Raw genomic sequence first — 6,383 nt, forward strand, 5'->3', positions numbered from 1 at the left:
CTAATGATATGATTATATAATGCTTTTAAACTGGTGTTCATTCGATGATAAAATTTTATCTACACTGCACATCACAAAATGCATAGGTAATGTGACAAATTGCAGTAATAGTGAAATGATGTTTGCAGACACTTTTTGGACTTTGCAAAAATTTTAACAGGCGTTTATTGTGTAAATATGACAGATGATCCACAAGATAAAAGACGAATTAGTGGCATGAAAATTTCATGCATTGACTATGTCATTAATTAGGAAGTGCGTGAACAATTCTGCCTAGCTTTAACTGATCCTTTGTTGAAACCAAAACCCTAGGCGTTGACATAATGAAGACATGTTGCACCAGCATGATGGTTATTGGCGTATATTTTCATACTCTTCATCGTATAGAGCAAATGAAAATGCGATAGATAATTTTAAAAAATAATTAGAATTTTCCATTTTTGCAAATGTTAAAATGTCATCGCATTTCTCTCATTGTTTTTTGGTTTTGTTTGTAGAATATGCATTGTGTGAACTTTTGCTTAGTCTTGATTTTTTTAAGGCAACGAGAGAGAGAGAGAGAGAGAGAGAGAGAGAGAGAGAGAGAGAGAGAGAGAGAGAGAGAGTTGCAACGCATGTAATAAAATGATGGTGTTTTTATACAATGCGTTTAGATATAAATTAAATATCTAAACGAACATCTGGTGATCTTGCAGAACACAATCATGATATTTTTTTACAGCTTAATCACGAAACCTATAAAAATTTGAATTTGATAAATGTGTGGACATTTCTATTATTGATAGTCCATTAATAAAAAAAAAAATTCTTTTATAAACTTATAAATCTGTAAAGATGTGGTTAAAGTACAAAATTTACCAACGGTGGCATAAAAGAAATCAATTTTGAAACTGTCATAGTAAATCACTGCCTGTTTTAACAGGTCTACATTAATACTGTATAATTTCGCCATTAATTGGGATTGTGTGCGAGAAATCCTGGTAGATATTACGTGTGGCCGGTGTAAAAAGGTGAGTAAGTAACACCCTAACAGTCAATTACAATGGATCTAGATGCGATATACAGGAAAACAATAAAAAGAACTACCAAGAACTTCGGAGTGAATCATTTATTTGCATATTCAGGAATCAATATTACTGTCTATATTATTCCGAATATCTTAATATTAATAAGTTTTAAATATTTGCTTCCTTAATAATTGCTATAATTACATACATGGACTTTGATTATTGTTTTTTGAATTCGGGGGGGGGGGGGGGGGGGGGGTCAGGGAAATTTCGAATTTTCTGGTATTGATAATCTTTTTGAATGTTGTTGTGGCGTTTGTATTTTAACTAGAAATCTCTACATTCTTATAATTCTAGAGAGTTCATGTTCGCGAAGTTTAATTGATTTACTGCATCAAACCTTTGCCCTTCTGTGCATTACTCCGACTCCAAACACCAAATCTAAAGTAAAAAACAAATTGATAATTTGTAATTCTTTTTAAGAGCAATGCGTTTTAACATTAAAAACGATTTCTAATCTTGGAACTCATTTTTTGACCTGATTTGCATACGCACCGGAATTCTGCATCATTATGATAATGGTGCCCGCCCTTTCTATTTGTAGACACGCCGTTTTCAGAGTTAGAGTAGGATTTACATACAAGTCTTAATCTTTTTTATTATTATCTTAATTTTAGGCCAGGCTGGCTGTAAAAGCCACCATGACTGATGGTTATGTCACATGTAGTAAATGAATTGAAGTGAGAGAAAAGCATTCGCTATGTCTTGTTTTTGTTTTCAAAAACCTTATACTTCGCCTTAACCATTCCTGCTTAAATCATCATTTACATACTCAAGGTTCAAGGTTAATGTTACCTATATTTCCATGTATACATATTACAAAACTCTTATAGAAAGGGGCGTGCTATAACTTTTGAGTTGAAATCATTATAGGGGTAAAGAAAAATATTTAATAAGTTTAAAGAGAAATCTTCATATCTACAAAAATACACACATCAGAATACAAAAAAAGTAATAATGGGAGAACAGGCGCAGATACAGGGGGTTTCACTGAAGGAACTGCCACTATCCCCTTCTCCGGATTTGAAAAAATACTTCAGTTGAGAGAGAGAGAGAGAGAGAGAGAGAGAGAGAGAGAGAGAGAGAGAGAGAGAATTGTGTTATACGGTATTATACAGTTAGTTCTTACTAACTTATGAAAGAGGTCTGTGTTTCACAAAGGGTTTCCAGTGTCTATTTCTTATTACTTTATGAATATATATACAATGCTTATCCATAGAGAGTCAAGACCTCCTTGGACTGATTAACGTTGTGTACACACAAATTCTGTGAAAAAAATCAGTACCATTAAATTTTTCATGCAATTTCCTACTGATATCGCCACTTTACTTGCCTCAGACTTTCCTCGAAACACGCCTACCGACCTGGGAAAATGAAGTACATGTACTAATAGGATTAATCAGTCCAAAACTAGCGCAATTTTTTGTGCGCCGTAAATTGCTGGTGGTTTTTTTTTAGTATGGGAGGCACTGTAGCTCCCAGGTCGTCCATCCGATTTTTTTCAGACCGGGAGCTACAGACCTGCAGCTAGATGAAGTTTTGAGTATGTTGGAGTAACTAATGTTTCGGACCACAGAAATTAGGCGCGTAAGCACCGGTCCTAGCTATGAGTGACATTGCTGGAACCATGCACAGACACATCAATTACGGATGCTCGACCCCAACTCCCTGGTTTTTTTTTTCTACTATGGCCCAAAGCGGGGGTATATATATTGGATATGTGTCGATTCATTGTCTATCTCATCCATATTTCGATTGTAATACAATCAATTTACATTTTTGGCCTCCTTTATACCAATATAATATTTTTGTAAACAGAAAAAAGAAGACTCTGTAATAGTGTCTTTTACTAATTAACAATTTTTAATTGTCAATGAGTCCGTGACTCATTGACAATTAAAAATTGTTAATTAGTAAAAGACAATAGTATGCATAAACATCACAGAAGGTTACAAAATATCTTTATACAGCAAATAGTTGAAGCATAAACATAACAAGTACCTGACATTGTCATGTTTAAATTTTCAACTCTTTTCATTGCTTTGACAGTATCAAAGCATTTTCGCCTGCCAAGGGTCCGATTCACTTTTAACGATCTCCCAAGGGGTAGATGAGATTAAACGAAACGCACCCTTGGCTAGCAAAGTTGCTTTCGAAGGTAGTCAAGACGAAACCGAGACACAATCGCTTGATCGACTTTTTCTGGTGTTTTTTTTCTCAATTATTCGAGTTGCTGTTCCTTTTCTGTGAAGATTACAAAGAATGTTCACAATCAAACAAAAAGTATTAAAGAAATCTTTTGCAAAAAAATGTGGCAATATATTAATACTAAATTTTGTTTCATTCGAAACTACATGGTGCTGCTACAATGCAAATCTACAAGTATGTTCACCCATATCAAAAATATATTACTATATGATAATTTTATATTGCTATCAACCGTATGTACGATATATTATGATACACGTGCTCGTCCTTTGGCTGATAATTCTTCACAACACTCCTCTTTCAAAATACAAACGTAACATACCATTTTCATTGTACATAGCGAATGGGCTCATTTTCGTAGCTAAAAAAATTCGCGGATAAACGCGTAACTTTCACTACATTACATGAAACTTTCACGAAACAACGCGTGTCTCTCGGTATCAAAAACACAATAACATTTCCCAAATACACGCGTACCGAAGAAAACGCGTACTTTCGATATGTAAAGCGTTAGTTTCGCAAATAAACGCGTATCTATTGCGAATAAACGAGAAACATTCGCGAATAAAAGCATAACGTTTGCGGATAAACCCGAAACTTTCACAAATAAACGCGCACTTTGCATACGGAACGGGGAACAATATATAACGAATATTTTCGATATGTAACGCGTTATATTCGCAAATGAACGCGTAACTATTGCGTATAAACCAGAAACAATCGCGAATAAAATCGAATCAAAGCATAACATTTACAGTTAAACCCGAAACTTTCTCAAATAAACGCGTACCTTCGCAAATAAACGCGCAAACTTTGCACTTTGCATACGAAACGGGGAACAATATATAACGAAGAATTTTTGATATTCTATTTCTTTTTTTTAATTGGCTTACAATTAATAAACACCAAATATAAGGTTTGATTCACGTTATATTGTAAAATGTTCTATGATCATGTCATTAAGGATAGATAAATTAAATTATTGATATTTAAGCATATTTCCCAAATTAAAGATATCTATATATTAGTACACATCCACAAGTCGGCGAAAATATCGAAAATATTGCTACTATGAATTCATTGGCTTGATATAATTATCTTTTTGAAGTTTTATCAAATTTTATTTATATCAGTTTAAAAAGATAGAAGGTTCTATCGTTTTGGTAGCGTTAACGAATCTAAATACTCAGTATATAAATCAACGGAAAACGGAAATTATGACTTTTGTATTATTTTCGCATTCGTTTTCATTCAACGTTCCTGATAATGGTTCCTGTTTAAATTAACAATATTTATAATATTGTTTTACCGATAGTTTTGCGTTCATTCGCGATAGTATCGTATTTTTTGCCCCCCCCCCCCCCCCAAAAAAAAAATCCATCATATCGCGATAGTTTTGCGTTCACTTGCGAAAGTTACGCGTTAAAATTTGAAAGTCATGTGTTTACATGTATTTGATTACCTAAGAAAATGAGCTCAGTGGGTTTTCGCATCATTGCGTGTTTAGCGCACAGGATTTAAAAAAAAATGCATGAGCTCACAATATTTGCAGATATTAATTATAATGAGATAAAAATAAGGAAATAATCAAACAAACTATGGGCTACTAGTAAATAGGCATGTACGTCATAGAATGTCAATTTTTGTCAGAATGGATATAAATTTAGTGTTATAAGCAAAAGTATAAATCATGTTTATTGTTCTAATAAATAATTCATCAAAAGAAAACATTACTATGATTTGATGGCACATACTTCAATCGTTTGTTAGTTGTACAAAAGATACGATGAATTATTTAAAGCTCTGATGTAAGTTATAAATAATAAAGTTTTAATTGTTAAGTTAGGTAAATAAACATGGAAAGTACACGTAAATATGTATATTTTATATGAGTTTATCTTACATCAAAAATCCCTGAATCATTTTCGATATTGATCCTGCTGTGTCCGGATATTAAAAAAATTGTATACAGTACAATTTATTCACCTCTAGGAAAACAAAATGAACATAAATAAACAATTCAATTCTTGAATGATGCATGTGTAATTTACGATTTCAACATGGATTGAACATTATCAACAAAGCATCGGCTTCGAACAATATAAAATATAATAGAGGGTTCGTAAGAAAACATACTAATTTTTTTCAAGTCATTTAATAAAATCACAAAAAATCATAAATCCAATTAACTAAAAATAATTACTAGTATCATATCGATATTCATATAGTTATATCATGTTATATCAACATAAATCCTTGACTTGTCTATCGGGAAATACAATCATGTATTAGATTAAGTTTTGAAATTCATAGAATTTAATACAATCCACATAACTTTTTAAATAGTTATAAATAGATAAAGACAATTTTAAATTCTCAGAATTTTACAGCTTTCTATATCTATAACAAGTACGAATTTCGAGGGTTTTTTTTTTTTTTTGCAAAGTTTTCAAAGACAAGACAACGTTGGCGCTTCGAGAAAAAACAGTTGCTTCAATTCTTATATTTACCTCACTACTTATTTTAATAAATTATCATTTTATGCAGTTTCATAAGAAAGTCTAGACAGTAGTATCACTGTGTGTGGTTTGAGTGGAAAAAAATATCAAAAGGCAACCATTATTTAATTTATTCTTTGTATCATTTTCTTCCTACAGGGGTACTATGTTTGTTTTTAAACCATTTTAAGCTAGCTAGGTCACTCTATTGCCATTTTTCTTAATGATCATGCTTGATTGGTTTTCGAGTATTCAAAGATATGCAAATTACAATTAACATGTACATTCTATAACCTACCGCGTATTGTTTATAGTGTTTTTGCAATAATTTTTTGGTTTGTTTTACTCGCTTACTTCGCGCAATTTTGTTTCTCTACTTTCAGGCGCGTAGCATTGTTTTGGAAGTTGAGTTGGGATTTATCCGAAAAACAGAAGAAAGAAAAAAATGAATCCCAAATCTTCAAAATCCTACTCCGTGGTGGTTGTGGTTTATTTATTTCATCAATTTGTTAGGGCTCCCAGAAAAGTGGGAGGGGGGCTCCTTCATATAAATTCCATTTCTATATAAAAATGCTAGAAAATAGTTTGCATTAAAGTAGAGGGGCCAGTC

The sequence above is a fragment of the Magallana gigas genome, chromosome 2 (genome assembly GCF_963853765.1).
Source record: "Magallana gigas chromosome 2, xbMagGiga1.1, whole genome shotgun sequence".
NCBI lineage: Eukaryota > Metazoa > Mollusca > Bivalvia > Ostreida > Ostreidae > Magallana > Magallana gigas.